At 33.2% G+C, this 21,116-nt stretch overlaps 1 long non-coding RNA gene across 1 annotated transcript; it reads right to left on the bottom strand.

The window, feature by feature from the left end:
• Window positions 1-1,118: 1,118 nt before the first annotated feature.
• Window positions 1,119-5,151, bottom strand: LOC131640590 (uncharacterized). Its single transcript, XR_009295286.1, has 3 exons — window positions 5,058-5,151; window positions 4,485-4,646; window positions 1,119-1,422 (listed from the first exon to the last, which is right to left on the bottom strand). It is a non-coding gene; the product is annotated as an uncharacterized LOC131640590 (long non-coding RNA).
• Between the last annotated feature and the right edge of the window lie 15,965 nt (window positions 5,152-21,116).

Below are 21,116 nucleotides of genomic sequence, written 5' to 3'. Positions count from 1 at the left end.
TTAATTCAAAATAGGATCCTCCTAAAAAAATAAATCACATAAAATTCAATATGTTTATGCTATTTAAGAAAATTTATTAGCAAAGTTAACAAATAGACAATAAAGTTTTTAATTTGTCACTAACGAAAAAAACTATGTGAGAATGCTATTTAAGTAATACACTACTAAATATATTAAAAAAAAAGCTAAAAAAAAAGTTTAAAAGAAATGTTAAAAAAAAGTTTTAAAAAAAAAGTTTAAAAAAAACAAAAAAAAAGCAATTAAACCGCCGGTTTTCCCGGTTTTCACCGATTTTCACCGGTTCCCACCGGTTTGATGGCATATCCGATCCGATTATTGAACCAGACCAGTTACCTGGCCGGTTCCCGGTTCGACTGGTCCGACCGGCCGGTCCAGTCCGATTTTTAAAACACTAGCAGGGACATCATATTCAACAACGCAGGAGTTTAGTTAGTAGCTTTGCAAGAATATCAAGTGCAGGGACACAAGTGCTTAGTTGGTAACTGTACAAGGACATGAAGTATAAGACGAAGATGCGAACCCACGACACCCCACTTATTCATCTTTTAAGGATGAATTCCAGCCACTAAACTATTTGGTAAAAAAAAAAAGTTTATCTTTATTGTATAATAACATAATTAGGGTTTGTGTGGTAAGACCTAAAAAAGAGTTTTTAGCTTTTAGCTTTTCAATTCACATTAATGAAAAAGTTCTGTTTGATAACACTATTTTAGCTTGTAGTTTTTTTACTAACTTTTAGTTTTTTTTTTTTCAAAAGATATTTGAAGTAGCTTTTAAGCTTGTAGCTTTTAGCTTGTGACTTTTTTCCATTTATACCCTTATTATTTTAACAAAATATTATTACTCTTATTAATTAAAATAATCTTTTATGTCATTTTTTTGTCTATCAGCTAATGAAACAGCTAATTTACCAAACACTCATGTTAGCTTATCAGCTATCAGTCACCAACTATAAACTATCAGCTACCAGCTATAAACTATAAGCTCCATCTACTTTTACCAAACAGAGCCTTACTTATAAAACTAGTTGAGAGAACTTATATAAAAACAAACTTATAAAAACAACTTATAACCTATTTTTAAAATGGTCAGCTTATTTCTATAAGCTCGTCGGGATTAGATTATATGAAAATAATTTGACTTTATTATGTCTTTGGATACAACGATAGTTTATACAAAAACATTTATACTAAAAGTGTTTAACTAAATTACATATCCAAATATGGTCCTAATATCTAAGCCAAATATAAAAAAAAAATTAACTGTTGGGGAAGAACAATCTCTGCCTCTATGACATGCCCATCTTCAAGATATTAAGAAAAATCCATAACTAGGAGATGATCATTCTTTCGCCTCTAGTTTCTTCTTGGTTCCATCAACTCCGTCAATTGGTGGCAATGTCTACAGAAAAAACAATGAGTTAATAATCTTCTCAAGTTCAGCCTATTCTGCAGAGAGTAAGGCGTTTGTGATAAATATGAGTATGAAAGCAAAACACGATTTTGTTTTATCCATTACTAATCATCGAAGCGTTTGAATTTCATAAAATTGCAAGAGTTTATTACTTCATCAATGGTTTCTCACTTCAGTCTATACAATATAACTGTGCAAATGATTAAAACTCTGAAAATAGATGACTTGATAAGGAACTAGAATAAAAATATAAGTGTATACTAACACTATTACAGTATCTTCGTCGGAAAGTTTGGATAGAGTGAATTGAAATCAAGGTAATATGGACTATCACTTAATGTGTGTGATCTTGTCACGATGGTCAACAAAACCGATCTCTAATCTACTCTAACTAAAATACATTTACAAAGCATTTCTTGGAGTAAAGTTATACAGGCGGCAAGCTCCGAATGAATCCCTTACAAAGACACTTTTATACATTACTAAATATAAAAATGTTCTATATTTGGGGTTCAATTTATGAGGAGTGCACCACCAAAACCCAACTTCAAAAACTTATTTCACACTGAGATACTCATCTGGTTACCAAGTTTGATCCCATTTCAGAAATTTCACCAACTACGGAGAGTTGGAATATCAAGGCTAGTTGAAAAGGAAGTTGTTGATTTTCTATATATGTACAACAATGCTTATGCTTAACGAAATCCATTACATTTTTGCAGTTCACTGAATGTTATAGTAATGAGTAATGAAAAATAGTACAGCTGTGGATGATTTAAATTAATTATGAACCTATAGTCTAACACCAATAGGCTTATGTTTATTTGTGTTCTTTTTATTCAAACTTTGATAAAGGAACACAAAGTCGACAAATTCAGTGCATGCTCATATAAGAGTCATTATAGTAGATTCATTTCTGAAAAATGCCTCTCACTTTCCCCATCCTCAGTATACCGATTAAAATGCTCTAATGCCACTATCAAAGCTGATTAAGACTTTTCTCAGAATTTGGGTTGGGTCTAACTCATTCCTACAAACCGGTTTGTAAGGTGAGGATTGCCCTCACTTATAAACACAACACAAACCATATCTCTAAGCAATGTGAGACTAAATCCACCCCTTCAAACCCAACACCATGAAGGTGTTGGAGGCTGCAATGAAGGCAAGCCAAAGTGCCACAATTTAGAAGTGTCAGGGATTATTTTCTACAGTTATCTACACAATAACCTACAAAGGATATTTATGCATGGTTTAAGAAATAAAAATGCACGCTTAGGATTATGATATTATATACTCATCATTCATCACGGTTTAGAGGCTGATACAAAATTCTCACCCTTTTTGCTTATTTTTCCAATTTACTCCTCTTCTGTTAATTATTTCATAATGTTGCTTTCATTAAGCTTGCTTAAGCATATTTTTCTAGGATGGTACCGAGCATGAAACTCAAATTTGATTGGAAACCTCAAAACTACTCTTAAAACATTTAAAACGTTTTAAATTTAAGGGGAAATTTCGGTTTTTCAGGAGGAAAAGGATAGCGAGCCACGAACCAGTCTGCTATCCCTCTGTTTACCTTATAGCTAGGGGTGTTCGCGGTGCGGTTTGGTTCGGTTTTGAGCATAAAAGTCATCCTAACCGCGAGATAAAAATACATGCAGTTCGGTTTGGTTCGGTTGATTTTTAAAAAGTCATCCAAACCAAACCAAACCAAACTAATGCGGTTAGATCGGTTCGGTGGACCGCGGTTTACACTATAAAATAAAAATGTACTAAAATAAAAGGAAAAAAGAAAGTAATTCAATGTCAATATAATATATGATATTATACCATACAAAAGAAATTATATTACAAGAACAATTATATTACAAGAACAGTAGAGAACTAAAAATACATTATAAATGAAATATATATATTAGATAGTAGAGAATTACATATATATGTAGCTCAATAAAATACAAAAACTAAGTGGATTATGCCAAGACTTAAGTTAATAAATTAATTATTAAAATTCAAAACGTGAGGTGTGGTTGTGTGCAATTGGATTTGGAAAGATAATAAATTAATTATTAAAATTCAAAACTTAAGTTAAATATGCGGTTCAGTTCGGTTTGGTTTGGTTTTGTGAAATAAAAACCGCAAACCAAACCGAACCATGCGGTTTAGTCCAAAAATCATCCAAAATCATCCAAACCAAATGCGGTTTTTTGCGGTTTCGGTTTGGATTGGTTCGATTTGCGGTTTTGCTTTTGGATTGGTTCGGATACGATCACCCCTACTTATAGCGGCTGCTATAGTTTTCTGACCGTTAAGGCCCTTCCCATAGCGGCCGGCATCCGCTCCGCTATCCCGCTATAGCGCCGCTATTGGCTGCTATTGACTACTCTGAATCTAAGTACTAGTAGTGTAGCAATTGTAGATAATAATTGGCAAATTGAAATCATGTTGCAGTAAAACATGTCTTACTGTCAAGTAAAGTGAAGGACAATATCCTCTCAAAAATATTAATAGCTATGATTATGCATCCGATTAGTAACATAACTTATTCCATGATCTGAATTTTGAAGGAAAATGATATGTTTCAATCAAGTACATACCCTCCCTCCTTACATCTTATGACCTATGTAATACCAAGACTTCAGATCAAATGGTGTCCGACACGTGTGTTCGACATAACAGTCACAAATAGTTACACTCCCTGTAATAGATTGAGAAATTGAAAGTAATTTGAGAACACAAGACTTTAGATCGAATGCATGACCGACATGTGATTGAATTCGAACGCAAACACCAACATATTTCGAACACTGGACATGATTTAATTTTCAATTAAAAGTGTAAGTGCTATATACTAGTGTCTACATGTTAGTGTCATTTCCTGTATCTATGTCTTGCTTCATCTGTTGCGACAAATATGAAGCCTTCAAATTCCAATTCCAAAAAATAAAACACAAACACACACACTGCAGCTATTTAATTCATAAAACTGAAACAAACAAGGTACTAAGGAAAAGAGCATGAAACATAAAGAGTTAATAAGAAAAACTTACAAGGTTAGGTTTATAGATATTGTGTACAACAGAAGCACCAGCAAGAAGAGAACAGATAACAACCACACATGACCAGGGCAGTGAAGGAGTCCCAGTTGGTTGCTTTCCACCTCCAAATTTTCGATTCATCCTCCCAAGTTAATTCAACTTCCTAACTTCGCCCTTCAAATAACAAGAAACACGAAACGCACCAATAAGTTCGCGATAATAAAAATAACCTTTAAGCAATTCTCAAATTAAGTACACAAATTTTGCACCTCATTAAGAAATTTGAGCATGACATTTTACTCGTACAAACAAGTTTGTCAAAATCGGGATCTTGCATAAGATCGGGAGGGGATAGTAAGATCGTAAAATATAAGATTCTAACTGAAGATACGTTTTGGTAGAAAATTATCAAATTCATGAAATATTCATTAAAATAAATAAATAAATAAACCCTGGTTGATCAAGGTTTTTGGTGAAGATGTATAACTAGTTCAGATGAATTGTAATGAATGATAATAACAACCTATATTGAACAGGAATAATTGTTAAAAGTAAGAAAAAGTGAAGGATGATTGAAGAGCTTACAGAGGAGAAGATGGTGGTGCCGTTGGTTCGAGATGGAAGGGGGAAAAACGAAGTGAGTGTTGTTGGTTTGAGATGGAAGCTGCTTTGAGAAATAAATTTAAATTGAATTTTAATATTTAAAGTAGGTTTTTTTTTTTTTATCTTTTAATTTAGTAGATACTTTTAATAATTTTATAAAATTATAAAAACTTTGATTAGTTGCAAATTTTTACTATCAATAAATAAGATAAAATGGTTTTTTATTTAAAAATATTCAAAAGACGTGATTTTTTTATGATTAAATGCTACTCATGACTTTCCTCCTTAAGCACTTAATCTAGCCAAATTGATTGACGTTTAGGTGTCTTCGAAAATCTTCGAAACAGACATGTTTTCTCAATCTGTTAAACGCCATGCCACGTAGGCACCCTCAATCTGTACAAACTATTAATGTTAAGCTATATAAATATTTTTTCCTGAATTTATAAATTACCTTGGTCACATCATCTCTTTGCAAGGTGTGCATGCTCATCCTAGCAAATTAGATGCTATAGAAAGTGCCCAATACACAAAACCATGAAGAAACTCTGAGATTTTAGGGGCCTTACTTATTATTACTTTCGCTTTATTGCTAACTATGTGAGTATTGTATCATTATTGATTGATCTTTTAGGCCATGATGCTTTTGATTGGACTATAGTTCCATACTCATCTTTTTCTTTCTCACAAAGCAACCATGATAACCAACCCCATTTTCTCCTCCCATATTTCTCTCAAGAAGTTATTCTCGATCCTTATGTGTCAAATTAAGGGACATGTGTTGTAGTAATGCAATGGGTCCATCCCAATGCTTTCTTTAACAAAAAATTGGGTCCAAAATTGCATAAAAACTTTGTTTAGATCAAGGAATTGCATGATATTATACAAGTCATTTTGAAGTGGAGACATACTTGATTGATCATGATCTTATATAATTAGGTCTCATCATAAAATCATTTGTGAACTTCTTCAACATGTTATCCAAAATCTGCATCAATAATTTTATGTTCGCAAATTATTGGGGTTTCAAATTTTTCATTTAGTACAAACCTAGTGCCTTTAATAAAGTTGCAGATGCTTTGTCCCGTGTTCATGTTGAGTGGCATGCAGTTTCAAATACCATTTCTCTTATTTTTAAAGCTTTGGTCTATTACCCGACATTCTCAATTATTTGGCAATTGCAACCTGACAACACTACATATCCTTTTTTAGTGGAATTACACAACAAACAACTCTAGATATTACTCCACACCTCTTATCTATTATTCATGGTTTATTTGCTTACAAAGGTCTATATGTACTTGGACCTACATCTTCTCCATGTCTTTACATTCTCAGTGGGTTCCACGACACTTCCAATGGATACTGATCGGTAAATTACAAGTGTACTAATATGCCAATGTAGTAATATTGGGAAATTCCAAATATCGATCTCAAAGACTTAGGGGGTTTTGGATTGTTGTTTTTAAACAAAGAAAATAAAATAGCAATTAAAAGTAAACAAAGAAGTTGAACAAATTTAAGTATATGTAAGTAAACATGTTGAGGAAGGTGTATGATTGGATCCACTAATAATTCTAACATGACCTTTCATTACCGGTTCTTAAGGGTGTTTACTCCTAAGTCCTTAGTGAGTAAACCTTTAAACATTCAAATTAACTCTTACGTCCATAATGAATTACAAATGAAATTAATCATTAATTTATTAAGAACAATTCAGTTCCTATAGGGTATCCCTAGTCTAGGTGATATCTATTGCCCGATACTTTCAATTGAACATTAACGTTGACAGTCCTACCTAACTATTAACCATAAATTAGATCTCAATTTTTATGAAAGAGAAAGCATTAACACAAATCAAAAGTAAATTCAATAGATAAGAAATTATTTAATTTACAAGATTCAAATAAAAATTATTAACAGATCGAGATCAGGGACACCCCATAGCATCGGGGTGTTTATCTACTCATAAAAGTAAATAAAAACAAAATGCAAAGTGTAGACATTACACATAATGAGATGAAATCAAGTCTTCAATCACAAAAAGCTCATGAAAATCTTATTCCACGCAAAAATCTAAGTTCTACAGCCTTCAAAATGTGTTCTTACTATAAAAAATCGTCCAACCCTTGAAAATTCGCGTTCTAGAGTTAAATACTCAAAATGTGTTGGAAATGTTCACTTTACCGATAATACTGCATCACGAGAATTCAAGATCACTGAGTACACCTTTCTCAAAGATCTGTAATTCACAGTGCAGGAGCTTATACCATATGGCGACAATCGGAAAGTTGTAAAGATCGAGTAACACTGGCCATCCATTCACAACAATGGGAAGCTTGAGTTCATCAACCATGAACTAAAGACGAGCGCTGATTTACAAGCTATGTGGAGAACCTTTTTCTGTTTAGAAGCAAAAGTGCGACCGAGATGGATGCGACTATTGCGAGATCGGTTGACGATATTATCAACATCTTGCAACATCCACCTGGACGTTGAAGTGTAATATTTGAATTATGTTAAAAAATCCTTAATTTATTGCTTATGTTATGTTATCAATGTTTGAATTATGGTATTTTGAGTTTGGGAATTTGGTGTATTTCTAGTCAATTTTTTATGTTTTGTGTATCAACGAACCGCAAATACAACTTCGGGTGCGTCCCGAAAATATATTTTCGGAAAATAGATTTTTTTTATTAAATATTGGTGGGTCACAGAGACATATTTCTGATTTCCAAAAGCTTTTTTTGGAATTTCACATGGTGTGTGTGTAAGAAAACTATATGGTGGGTTAAGAATTCCCCTCCATTTAACCCATTTCTTTTTGAAAACGTTAAGCCCAAATTGATGGAAGATTTTGCTTGCTGCATTTTATTCTTTTCTACATTTGTTATTTCTATTTCTATATTTCAGGCTTGTTGGTTGAAAATTTGTATGGAACCATTCCTTTATAATGTTAAATAATTGTAATTATGTAATATGATGAATATTAATCCAAATTTTTTCTTCTTGAATTATTATCCTCTCTCTTAGGGTTGTTTCTATAAATTAAGGTATAATTAAAAATTGATTTTATTTATAATAAATAAATTTATTTTTCATTTTTTATAAAAAATAAAATTATAAAATAATTTATATCCAAAAGATTCTTATAATCTAATTGAATAATACTAAAGGAAAAAGCGATATGCACTGTCAGTAAAAAACATTTTTATACTAACAACCAATCATATCCTGCGAAATCACACTTAAAATCTAAAAATACATTAATGATTTGGTAATTGTAATTTGTTGGTTTTTCATTGGATGACATTGTAAAACTAATTTACACTATGAGTCAATGCGTATCTAGGGGTGTAAGCGGGTCAAAAAATCAAATTAAACCAACAATCTAAACCAAACTGAAATAAAACCGATTATTTTTGGTTTGGTTCTAAAATCGAACCAAACCAATAAAAACCGATGTGGTTTGGTTCACTACTATAAAACGCACATACAACAACGTCAAAGTCACCACGGTTCTTCCCAAAATCGTTGTGACACTTCGAAGCTCATGCGCTAATATTTTTTAATTAAAAATTTTAAGGGTATAATTACGGATACTTCCATAATCGTGGTGATACAATCAAGCTTTCCTAGGTTCGAACCTCAAGTCCCTCAAATAGTTTATTCCTTTTACATTAATGCGCGCCTTTTCATTTTTATTTATATTTCAATAAAAAATAGGGATATATGTACGATTCTTTTGTAAAATCATTGTTACACACTAGAGATTCTTTATATATAGTAAACACTAAGTATCCCCTTTCCACCAATAAAAGAAACAACCCTAACACCAACTCCGTGGTCATCGTCGGGAAGAAGACAACAACATCTACATACTGCTCTACTTTAAGGTACGTCAAATATTTTCGATATTGTTGTTGTTCAGTTTCATTTCAATGTCGCATTTGAAGACAAACTCATCCAAAGGTGTTTTTATGTCTTATTCCGCTGTAAAATCTCGATTTGGAAATTTCAGTGGTTGTGATGGTCGTATGGTTTCGTACCAATGCAAGAAGGGACAAAATAAAGGAAGGCTATTTTGGAGATGCCCATTTTGGAGGAATGATGAAACATGTAGTTTGTTCATATGTAATGATGATATGGTAGAAAAATGGGGAAATGAAGATGAGAGCATTTTGAAGTAAGAGTTGGATGCTTTGGGCTATTTGAAAGTTATGTATGAAGATTCAAAAAAGAAGAACAATAATTTGAAGAACAAACTGAAATCAGAGATATTTTCTGGAAATTTGAAGATGTTATGATTTGTTATCTCCTTTATGTTTAATATTTACTTTGTTATGAAATGTAATAGTTGAAGATGTTATGTTTAGGGTTTGAATTTCATTGTTGTTACTTTCATTACAGAAGACCTTAGTAATCAAATCTAAATCATATGGCTGAGAGGAAGTTTGACCAATCATAGTCGGCCTCATCCTCATCATCAGAGTCGAAGAAAATCATCTGCCTTCTCAACCTTCTTTTTCTCCTCACCTTGAGAGCTCTTTTGTGTCTTAAGTACTGTTCGTTTGCACAAGACCAGATTCTTTCCTCATCTTGATTCTGAGGATGGTTTTGCAGTACAATAACCTCTACAACAACATCTTGATTCTGAGGATGGTTTTGCAGTACAACACCCTCTACAACAACAACATCTTCATTATCACATTGTTGGTAGCTTGAGCATGAGAAATCATTTTGATTCCTTTGGATGAAGTTGTTTTTGCATTTTGGTTATTTCGCTTTTATATTGTTCCTTCTAATTCTTCATCTTCTTCTCTTGGAAGTTTAAAAACTAAAAGGTGCACGCATATCAAGCTAGTTTGCTCATTATTGGTTCTTTAATTCTAGATACTTTCTCTTCTTTTGGAAGTTGGAAAGATCATTTGCCTACCTCGAGCAGTTCAAATTTATTTTTCCATTCTTAGATATTAATTCTACGTATATTTTGATGTACTTAATGAACTTGTGTACTTAGTACAACTAATATTGATATCAATTCAAAAATTGTGTATTGTTGATTCTGGCATGATACAATTAACATTTATTCATAAACAATATCACAACGATTATTAGGCTTAATCGTTGTTATATGACACGCGCTTTCCAGTTTACTACAAGGGTCAAATGATCGTGATTGAAAGTACCGCATAAACAATAACACGCTACATAACAACGCTTGGACCTACGTGATTATATACCTATTCCAACCGTTGTTAAATGTCTTTTTCCTAGTAGTGGTACTCGGTTTTAGTTTTTAGGAACCGTCAAACCGATAAACCGAAGTAATGGAAATTATTATGCTATAAATCCTTTATTCCACCCATCATTAAACCAAAAAAATTATTGGTCAAACCATTCTTCAATTTACACTTCCTTTCTTTCAACAAAACACGCATCTAGAACCAAACTCGAAAACATAGAAAGTAGAAACCATAAGTCACGTAAAACTTGCTTTCGCTGAATTGCTGCTCTTGCAGTCCGTCACCATTGATTCTCTAACTACCGTTATTCTGATATGTTATGATCGCCTTCATCGTGTCCAACTTATCTTCGTTAATTTTTTTTTTAAACCTTTTTTGTTTCTTCTTCAACAAAATAGTTTTGATGTGTGTTTGAGGTTTGAAACATGTTACTTAATGTGTATTTTATTGTGTTATATTTTTAAGCTTTCATATCCCTTTACAATATTTTGATGCCAAGTGTTAACTGTTACAATTGAAATTAAATCAACTACCTAACTAAGATTATAATATGCCTATTAACACCCTTAATTGCTATTTTGTTTTTTTAAATTGCACTAAAAAATGCCCATTTTGGTAATTTGCTAAATCAATCTTCTTATGGACCAATCATATCTACCCATTATTCCAAGTGGCACCCCATTTTCAATTTTGCATATGTTTATTCCCTTTTCTCTATCCATTAACCATTTTAATCCATTGTGTAATACTGATAATCAAACATCCTCTTTTACAAGGTAGACAAGAATGGGTCACATTTCATTCAATATTTCCCTCTCTTTTGTCCTTTTTACATTCATTCTTCAACAAGCATTCTCTCTCCATTCCAAGTGCCAAAGACGTACCGGTTCTTCACCATCACATCTCCATTGGATTCCACCGGTAATACAACCCCATTTCTCCCTTTTCTCTTCTTCTTCATTTTCCACCGCTGAATGTTTCATGTTCTTCAACATATTTTTTCGGCTTCTTCACGACATATGCGTTTCGGTCTTTGTGTTGTGAGATGATTTTCCCATATCAACTATACTTTTACTCCAAACTCATAAATCTGGGATTTTCAGTTCCTTTTGGTAATCTTTTGATGAAAAAGTTAAGATTTTGTAAGTACCGGTGTTCTTATGGAGTTCGTTCATGGAGTACCGGTGTTCTTGGATTTCTCTTTTATGGAGTTCATTTTTATGTCCTCTGTGCTATGCTTTTCAGATTTTGTTGTTATATTTTTAAGGATATTGATGCATAATGTCAAAGTTCATTTTTTTAAAACTACTGATGTTCTTTTTTATACAGTTTTCTTTGTTGTTTCACCATTAAAAAGTTTACATTTTTAGTGAACTTTGTAGTATGGATATAAATGACTTGCTTATATGAAGTTCAGATTTTCATTATCTTTTTCCTATGGTTTCTCTAATTACCTAACAGAACTCATAAATTTGGGATTTTCAGTTCCTTTTGGTAATCTTTTGATGAAAAAGTTAAGATTTTGTACGTACCGGTGTTCTTATGGAGTTCGTGTATGGAGTACCGGTGTTCTGGGATTTTGCTTTTATGGAGTTAATTTTTATGTCCTTTGTGCTATGCTTTTCAAATTTTGTTGATATATGTTTAAGGATATTGATGCATAATGTCAAAGTTACTTTTTTAAACTATTGATGTTCTTTTCTATACAGTTTCCTTTGTTGTTTCACCATTAGAAAGTTTACATTTTTAGTGAACTTTGTAGTTTGGATATAAATGACTTGCTTATATGAAGTTCAGATTTTCTTTACCTCTTTCCTATGGTTTCTCTGATTAGCTAATAGAACTGGACTTTGTTTCGAATTTTGAACAACCATGTCTAGACCACCTATTCTGATTTCCGAGTTGAAGCCCGATCAAAATGTCTGGAAGATAGAAATTCGTGTTGTGGATGTATGGGACGTAAAGGAATGCAATGGTCAACAGCACGTTGAAGCCATACTTCAAGATGCAGAGGTTTTGTTTTTGGTTTATATCATATGCTTTAACATGATTTCAATTTTATTATTAGTAGATAGTTTAACATTTTGACACTACAGGGTGATCAGATCCATGTTGTAACCCGCTCCCGTGACTTTGATATTTGGAAGAAGACTTTGCAGGAAATGCAAACCTATATAGTCTATAATGGTGAAACTATGATTAATGAAATGCCGTTGAAAGCTTGTGATAATAAATACAAGGTGTTCTTTAATCGTGCGACAACTATCACTGCCGTTGAAGTACCAGATATTCCAGAACATAGCTTTAACTTCAAGTCATTTTCTGACTTCTTAAGTGGAGAGTTCATTGTTGATCGCCTTTACGGTATTCCTTATCTGATTCATGTTCTTAGTTCTTTCATTATACTTTCCATTTCCTTTCTAACTTTTCCACATTGTCTTTTCAGACATAATAGGTGTTGTCCAACATGTTGTTAGGACCCAAGTTGCAGGTGCCGGGAAAAAGCATGCGTCAACCTCACTTTGCCAGACGAATGGTCATATTCTTATACTTTTCATTGCTCTTTTAGGACAACAGCTATATTTGAAACTGATTTTAACTTGTATTTCAACTTGTATTTGCAGTGGGACTGAGATAGATGTTACTCTATGGGAAGGTTATGCTATCCAATTTATGAATTACGCGGCTGAAAGTGGACATGTGTTTCTCATCCTCACTCATGCTTGGTGTCTTCTGAGCTCATGTAATGTAATTTTGCAATCATATAAATATCTCCTCTTTTCATTTCTTTCTCTAATTGAATTTCTTTTTGCAGCAAATAGGAAGCTTAACATTTCCAATGCTTGGAGTGGATCTAAACTGCTACTAAATCATGATCATCCACAAGTTGAGGAATTTAAAACAAAGTATAATTCTCTCCATTTTTTGTGGAAGACTAATACTCTGGTATTCTCCTTACCTTAATAATTTAATGAAATCTTTCCTTTGAAGCAGATTTCTGGATGTTAATCAAGAAAAAACTGCTACCCAATCATTTTCTCTGAATTCATGTTCACAAGGAGCATTTGACGACAGGGCTTTTTCATTCATCAAGGATGTCATAAGCATTGTTGACATGAGCTCTCTTACTGAAGTACCATTTTATTAAACTGGTTCTAAATTAGTCTAATTACCAATCCTAATTCATATAATTTTTATTCACCAACTGCTTTTTTTACTATGTAGGAAACCTTCTGCAATACTGTTGGGAAGACAATGCGGTTCAGGGCCAACCCTTTCGGCTGGTTTTATGAGTTGTGTCCAACTTGTAACAAAACGAATCAATCTCCCAGCAACCCATTCCGGTGCAACTGCTCTGATAATAACTCAGCTCCAATCACTAAGTAAGCATTAATATACACATTTTTACATTGTTATTACTTGTGGCTATATTGTATTCCGCCTAAATGTTTTTCCCCCGTTTAGGTTTAAAATTGAGATCGAGGTGGAACACCATTCCAAGACCGTTAATTTTGTCTTTTGGGACAAGGAATGCATCCCTTATGTTGGAATGTCTGCTCATTCCCTGAGACAGCTCATGAAAAAGGTTTGTCATCTCAACATACTTGTACAAACAATATTTCTAATGGAAACTAGTTTTGAAACCTGCTGTACAATTCTAATGAAAAAATACTTATTAATCCGACTATACAATTCTTATCAATACATACTTATGATACCTACTTATGAATTTTACAAATGGAAGACTACTTATCAAACCCGCTGTACAATTCTAATATTGACTTCCTTACTAATTAATCAATCTCTTTAAAATACTATCCATATTCAAGGTGACCTCATTCAAACTTTTTCCTTTTACTACAACCATTGTGATCACTGTATAAATACTATCCATTTTAAACAATGACCACTCTATAAGAAATACAAAATCAATGATACTTATACAAATAACATGTACCGATTTGCAAATACAAATTCAAGGATACATCAATGACACTTATATAATATTTCTATTTATTTTCTGTAAATTATCATTCTACTTTCCATAAACTAATTGGTTCCTGCGTCTTAGACCAATGAGGATCACCCATTGATTTATCCTGAACACCTTGACCATTTGTTGGACAAAGGTTTTGCTTTTCGTGCTAAGTACTTGCCGTATTACAAACAAGCATTTGTTGTAAGACTAACTCAAGATGAGGAGGTGAGGCGGCAGATAGAAGAAGTCATTACACCTGCTCAGGTATGCAAATTAATTTCCCATATTTACCTGAGTTTTTTAAGTCTTAATTTTAACATATTGCATCTTTGATGATAGGCTCGTCTTACCATTGCCCCTAAGGAAGAATGTCTTAAGGGAAAGGCTGTGCTCTTCCTTGAAGAAAACAAAGTTGTCAACACACTAACTATGGATTCTCATTTCAAAGTAAGACATTGTTGAGTCTATGTTTAAAATTACGATACAGGATCCTTATACGGTTACTATACTTTCTAATAAACATACATTGCACATATGTTTCAGGCTGCTACGTCTGGAGCACAAAATTGGAGCCCTGATGCCAGCATTGAGAACACTCCATCAAAGAGGAAAAGTCCAGCTGATCCCATCCAAGATCAACATGGTCCTGATGTTTTTACACCAAAACTGTCTGCAACAAAAGCAACTAGGACCAAGACTGGAAGTAACACCAAGATCAAATTAACTTAGTACCCGAACATCAAATGCTGCATTTTTTGTGATCAAGACGCTATAGTAGTAGCATATATCATGTCTTTGTCAAGTATTTTTTGAACAATCCTTTGATGTCAACTTTTGTTTTGAACAATATTGTAGTTTGTTCTACTTTTGTGACAATTAACAAATATGTATTAGAATCATCTCGTGGGCAGTTTGACCCTTAACTTAATAAATCATTTGCTACCTTTTATACTTCTTTTGTTATTCAATGCTCTAGGAATATCACAAATTTAAGATCAACCTTCGTTACTCAAGAATGCCTTTATTCATGGATTGAGTAACTTCATTCAATGAATGCCTTTTATACTGCTTTTGTGAAAGATTGTACCATAAGTAGTTTACTGAGACCGTTGCAAAAAAATCACAATTTAACACATTACATTTTAAATTTTCAGTAAAGAAGGTTTTACCATTTTTTCCATTGTACGTCTGTACCAAGCATATCCTTTTTAAAAGCAAGAGAATCATACATCCTTTTTAAAATCTTCATTAAAATTACTTTTTAAATTAAACTAATAAATTGTGAAGCTACTGTTACAATCTACAACTTGTGTAGCAATGATATCTTTTAAAAGCAACTTTCCACTCTAAACATGACAACTATTACTATTATATTATCAATAAACCTACAAATACTACTTTTATGCATAACCCTACTATGTACTCTAAACTGTTACTTTATTTAACACAGAGTACTTCCACCTTTTCATACAACCTGGTTTCGATAAGTGATCACCAAATATTAGTACCAGCAGCATTGTTTCATGTGCATTTCCTACATAGCAAGTACATCAGTAGTCCTTGGTTAGAGATATTCAAGACTGCTACTCACTTATCAATACAGTGTTAGTCCAATCACAATTTTAGTTGCAACTCAACTTCTGGTTACTACACTCCTCATACTATCTATACTTTTTTATCAGCTTGCCAACTAGGACAAATGCACATGACAGGTCATATTTAACTTATGCAGGTTGACTTTTGTTCCCTTTTGCTCATTTTTTGGATACAGCGCATAATATGTTACACGCTTAAGCTGTCTCCATCCAAACAAGGAAGATTTTGTTTGCTGAGTTAATGCAGTAACCATGGCTGAGTTCCACTAATCTTCTTCAACTCTACACCTTTGTTTAGTTAATGTTGTAAGTTGTATCAGTTTCTTCTCCACTTTCAAGATAACCATATATTTATGTTAAAGGAACCTCTTCCATAATTTCAGTCGCTGCATATAGAGAAATATTTAACATCCAAACCTTATATATATAATTGACTCATATTTTGATAATAACTATTATGATTATTTAACTATTATATTTAATATGGATTCTAATTGTAGATAGTTAAACTCAAGATGAATCAAAGGAAAGTAACCTATAAATTTCATCCATTAGACAGGTGTGGTATTAACAACTGATTATTGAAATTATTTTGACTGTACTGTTACATTGTGTTTGGGTTATTATTTTCTTAAATGATCATCTGTTTACTATATTTTATGCTACTCATTTGCAATATAGGCCAACACAAAAAGCTGCTATTATAACCAATGATTTGTTATGGACGAAATCTGCCGTTAAACGAGCTAGGTTCCGACGTTTTAACATTATGAAGCATAAGAAAATAAAACGATTTAAACAAACTATTCCTGGTTTTAACAATACTCCTACCAGCTTTAGGATTCCACTGTCTGAAATAAGTATAACACCTTCTTCTCAACACAACCAGGACATGTTGTCACAGACTCGACCTTCTTGTACTAAACATGGAATTCACATACCTCCTAAATTGTGGAGATTAATAACATCAGCACAAACCTACTTTCAGCCTTTTCCACCGTTGCGGCAAAACCAGGTAGAGAGAATCTAAACCCTGCTACACCTCTACGACCTGGGAAGAAATCAATTAATCCCTCCAATACGAATAATTCAGCTACTTCACCCATGTAAGTTATTATTCTCTATGTATTAATTCCATTTGATTATGACTTACTCATTTATTACATTCTTGAATATTCAACATTGAACCTGCAATTTTAAATGGTACAAACAATACCAAACTCAAACGTGTGAGGGGTCGTCCTAAAAAGAATTTTGGAGTACCAGATAGAGCATACAACTTTATGCGCAACGATCAGATTAATTTAACTCCACCACAGATGAATGCAAAGGGGCAGAAAACCAATCATCCAATTCCTCCAATGTAAGGGCAATGTATTTTATCAAATAGACTTGATTTTGGATGTAAATATCATGATAACCTATGGTCATTTCAATATTTACAGTTCTCTCAATTTCATTACTCCGATAGTAGATATTGGAGAAAGTTCACAAAATCCATCAAAACCTATCACACGCAATGTTTTTAAACCAACTGTTAACTTTGATTTTGAAAGCGATGATGATAGTGATGACGATAATGATTCGGATTATGACCCTTTCTTAGGTATTTTTATTCTCTATCCATGACCTCACATTCTTAATGTGCATGGCTTATGCATTTCGTTATCACAGACATGCATCATTATCATAACAAAGATTATAACTATAACATCTTATGTTTCTAAAGTACAAGGATCATCAGATGATGAAAGTCTCGAAGATGACGACAACACTCCCCCATTCTCAACTGCTAACCACCCACAATGTACAACTCAAGGTATACAAGTAATATAATATGTCAATTATTGCAAAATTTGATGTTATGTTGACAACATGAACAACACTACACTTCTTCTAAGACACATGCAAATTCTTCATTATACACAGAATATTCCGATCTTGGTGATGCGAGAATGGAGTGTGGATATTGCAACGCATTGATGTGGTATTAAGAGAGGAAGGACAAGCACAAACATTCTGCAAATCCAAAGTATAACTTGTGTTGTGGAAAAGGCAAGATTGAACTAGCGTTTTTGAGACATCCACCACAAATCTTAGCACATTTGCTGTTTGATAAAAATGCTAAAGATAGTAAAAGTTTTCAAACAAATTTGCGAACATATAACATGATGTTTGCGTTCACATCTCCTGGTGCTAAGTTGGACAACAAATTCAACAATGGTCGTGGCCCGCCAACAATTCGAATCCAAGGTCAGTTTTACCACCAAATTGGGAGTTTATTGCCACTAGAAGGACAACGACCTATATTTGCTCAGCTTTACATTTATGATACAGAGAATGAAGTTTCAAATAGAATGGATGTTCTACGGTATGATTCTCTTGCTGTTATTATGGTTATTCAGTATGTCATACTTTTTTAGAATTACTTCACAATTATACTTTCTTCATTTATTAACCACAACACCAAACCGTCAATATATTATATTAATAAGGGTTAATAGTAATTCACCCCCTGTAGTGTTAGCGAATTTTGCTTTTCCCCCTCCCTACCTTTTGGCAACGGTTTTTTCAAAAAAATTGTTGCCAAAACCTGTCTTTGGCAACGATGGGGGGTAAACCGAAACACACTCATATTACAGGGGGGTAAACTACTATTAACCCTATTAATAATTGAACTACAAATATTACTTTGTAGCAACAAGGACAACATTGATCCTCAAATTGTTCATAAATTGTCTGACATGTTGTACAAGTATAACATACATGCAAAAAGTTTCTTGATGGCAAGACAAAGACTTAATGAGGGAAATGTTCACAATCTAAAACCCAAGTTACTAGCAAATAGAACCACAGATGGAAGAGTGTACAATCAACCTACTGTTTCTGAGGCAGCAGCCTTGATTGTTGGTGACATTGATACACCTGAAGAAAGAGACATTATTATGCAAAAACAAGGGGGAAAACTAAAACGCATTGATGAGTTCCATGCAAGCTACCTCGCCTTCCAATATCCTTTAATATTTCCATATGGAGAAGATGGTTATAGACCAAATGTTGCACACAGAGATCTTGACATATTTGATGATAATCCTAGGAATAGGCTTACTATAAGAGAATGGCTAGCTTTTCGAATCCAAAATCGGTCTCAAGAAGGAAGAACTCTTTTATCATCAAGAAGGTTGTTTCAACAATTTCCGGTGGCTGGTTACACAATGCTTGAAGGAGAGAGGTTGGAATGGCTCATAAATAATCAGTCTAAACTTAGAGTGTCTAAGTATAACAATCTAAACCAAGATGGAGATGAAAGTCAAACTGAAGGTTCATCGACTGGAAAAAGAGTAATTTTACCTTCATCAAATGTTGGTAGTAGGAGATTTATGGATCAGTTGTACTATGATGGAATGGCTATATGTAGTAAAGTGGGATTTCTAGACCTATTTATTACTTTCACTTGCAACCCCAATTGGCCGGAAATTCAAAGAGCTTTAACTCATTTAAACCTGAAGGCACATGATAGACCTGACATCATTGCTAGGGTATTTAAAATGAAGTTTGACAGCCTTTTGTCAGACGTCACAAAAAAGGTGTTTTTGGCAAAGTACTTGCTTGTAAGTCCTCTATACTTTATATAAAAATATACTTATACACGGTTCATTACATTGCCTTTTTTATGCACAATATATTTTATGTTTAATACTGGTGCTAACACTTTACATGTTCTATTAACTACTTTTTCAGACATGTACACAATCGAGTTCCAAAAGAGAGGCTTGTCACATGCCCATATTCTTATATTCTTGCATCCATATAATAAATATCCATAACCAAGTGATATCGACAAAATAATTTCAGCTAAGGTTCCAGATCCTGTGAAACAACCAAGGTTGTATAATCTGGTGAAGGCGTACATGGGTGCATGGTCCTTGCGGGTTGCAAATCCAAAATGTCCATGCATGAAGAATGGAAAGTGTACAAAGTTTTATCCAAAGAAGTTCCAAGATGTTACGGTAGTTGATTGAGGTGGCTATCTTGTTTACAGAAGAAGAGATAATGGGCATAAAATTAATAAGAGTGGGATACAACTTCATAGCGGTCATGTTGTACCACACAATCTGAGTTTACTAATGAAGTATGAAGCACACATAAATATGGAATGGTGCAATCAAAGTACTTCAACTAAGTATCTCTTCAAGTACATCAACAAGGGTTCCGATAGAATCTCCGTTGTGATAGTTCCAAATGATAGCACAGGTGTCGATAATGTTGACAAAATCAAACAATACCTTGATTGTAGATATGTGTCTCCAAGTGAAGCATGTTGGAGAATCTTTTCATATTCTATTCATGGGAGGAAACCAACTGTTGAAAGATTTTTTTTTCACTTGGAAGGTGAAAATTCAGTGTACTACAAAAACTTTGAACAAATAGGAGATGTCCTTCTTAAAGCAAGTGTAACTGAATCAATGTTTACTTCATGATTTGATGCAAATAAAGAATATGCAGAAGCAAAATCATTGACATATGGCCAATTTGTTTCTAAATTTGTTTATGTCAAAAAAACAAGGACTTGGAAACCAAGGAAACGAGGTTACACCATTGGTAGATTAGTTAGGGTCCCACCGACAACAGGAGGATTGTATTATATGAGGATGTTGTTGACTGTTAAAAAAGGACCAACAAGTTATGATGATCTCAAAAAATTTGAAGGTATTAAACATAAAAGTCTTCGGGAAGCATGCTTTGCAATGGGGTTTCTACAAGATGACAAAGAATTCATTGAGGCAATTAAAGAGGCTTATAATTGGGGTTCTGGTGTGTTTTTGTGAAAACTCTTTGTTACAATGTTGTTATCTGCTTCCATGAATCGACCTGATCATGTTTGGTGAAACACTTGGATATACTTATCTGATGGGATACTTTATGAACAGAGAACTTTGTCAATGAATCCAGGTACTATATTCTTTATATAATCTTTACTAATTTGTAAATGGAGATTGTGATAGTTGTATCTTACCTTCATTTATTTACAATAACTTTTTATGTAGATTTGTCACTATCGGAAAAGAATTACAACAACTAACTTTGATGGAAATTGAGAAGCAATTACAAAAAAATCGAAGGAGCTTAAAAGAATTCAAGCCAATGCCATATCCAGATGATTATGTTTTGGATTTTCTTGGAAATCGCTTGGTATGTGATGAACGACAATACGATGTCC

This window comes from Vicia villosa, unplaced genomic scaffold, assembly GCF_029867415.1.
Source record: "Vicia villosa cultivar HV-30 ecotype Madison, WI unplaced genomic scaffold, Vvil1.0 ctg.003211F_1_1, whole genome shotgun sequence".
Taxonomy (NCBI): domain Eukaryota; kingdom Viridiplantae; phylum Streptophyta; class Magnoliopsida; order Fabales; family Fabaceae; genus Vicia; species Vicia villosa.
This window is presented reverse-complemented; position numbering and strand designations above follow the sequence as displayed.